This window comes from Thamnophis elegans, chromosome 3 (genome assembly GCF_009769535.1).
Source record: "Thamnophis elegans isolate rThaEle1 chromosome 3, rThaEle1.pri, whole genome shotgun sequence".
In the NCBI taxonomy this organism is placed as follows: Eukaryota; Metazoa; Chordata; class Lepidosauria; order Squamata; family Colubridae; genus Thamnophis; species Thamnophis elegans.
Window position 1 is genome coordinate 97,362,566 of NC_045543.1, and position 1,725 is coordinate 97,364,290.

Below are 1,725 nucleotides of genomic sequence, written 5' to 3' on the forward strand. Positions count from 1 at the left end.
GCCAAAAGTTGGGGGAGCACAGGGAGGTCGTGCATGAGCATGCTCACACCCATAATGCTATGAGTGTGACCTCATGCGTGCATGTGCGACCAACCCCTGCGCAATGCATGTGACCCCATGCATGCATGTGCACGACCCCTGCTTTTGGTGCACAATGCACCCATTTTTCACCCCTCCCCAGGTTCCAGAGGCTTTCTAGGAGCCTGGGAGGGTAAAACAGCCTCCCCCAATCCCCCCCCCCCGGAGGCACTCCGGAGCTGAAAAACTGCTCAATGCACAAACCGGAAGTCCATTCCTGAATTTTGGTTTGTGCATTGGGTTGTTTTTTGCCCTCTGGAGACTCCAGAGAAGGTGGAGCTGACCAGGACAATGCCTTGCGTGCCCTAATAAATGGCTCTATGTGCCACCTGTGGCATGCATGCCATAGGTTCGCCATCACGGTAAAAGGGCATTACCAGCCCTCGAGTTTTTCAAATTTTATTTGGTATTAATTTTATAAAGTATACCATATCTTAATAATAGAGCCTTTTTTCTAAGTGATCCCCACAAAATATTTGTGTAGGCTATCAGCAGTCACTTTTCAATCTTGACGCACCCTGATATTTTCAGCTGGAGAATTCTTTCTGCCAAGGACCTTTTCCTACTAGCCCAGCTCTGGATCTTCTTGCCTAAAGCCTATGAATACAGAATTTAATAACTTATGTGTAAACCTCCCCCCCCCCCCAAAAAAAAAAAACCCCAAGAGAATGCTGTGTAACCATGCAGCCTTGGATTTTAATAAGAAATTTCTTTTCAAAGTTATACTGCCAAACCTCTACCTGTAAAATAGAGTTTGCCTGGAAAAGAGGAAACCAGAAAGAACTGCCACCATAGATATTGAATTCATGTTTATTAACTCAAAAATAAAATTATCAAACAGCAAAGAAAATAGGTACAGAATTCAAAATACAGCCAGTAAAAGCTCAATCTGTCTGAGCTAGCAGTATATTACTCATTTAAATAGCACCCTGGGTTCATACATATACAGATTCCGTTGCAGTTAAAAAAAACTTTAACATTGTTTTGGCCTCCTATCTTAACAGGCCTTTCTTCTGCGTCTTCTGCTTCTTCTCCTTTCAGAAGAACAGAGTTACCCTCCTCAGGGAGATGTTTCAAGTAATCCAGTTATGCGCCTCATTTCTGCTCTTGTAGGTCTTGTTATCAAATTGGAACATTATCTTGTGCTAAACTCACCAACTAATGCACTACAACTGAAGAAGAAAGCTGATGGCCTGTTTCCACAGCTTAAACTATTATGTCAAAAGGGTATATTTACAGAGCTTTGGGTTGGAAGGCAAAATATGCTTGATAGTGCAAGACAGCATGGAGGTAGCATCTGTCTACAACTCCTTAAGCCAAAGGCACCTTTTCTCTCTGGAAAAAAACCTGCAGAAGTCAGTCAAGCAATCCTAGGGGAAAAAACATTGTGCTTTAATGAAGTATAGACAGACTATAAGTAAGTATTCTTGCATTCCTTGAAGCCCCTTTTTACCTCAGATAGTCAGATGGTCAGTCAGATGGTCCTAATATCAGATATACTTATTAAGAAATAAAGATGTTTTCTCCCTGTTACGGCATCGAGGTGGCGCAGTGGTTAAATGCAGCCACTGCAGGCTACTTCAGCTGACTGCAGTTCTGCAGTTCGGCTGTTCAAATCTCACCGGCTCAGGGTTGACTCAGCCTTCC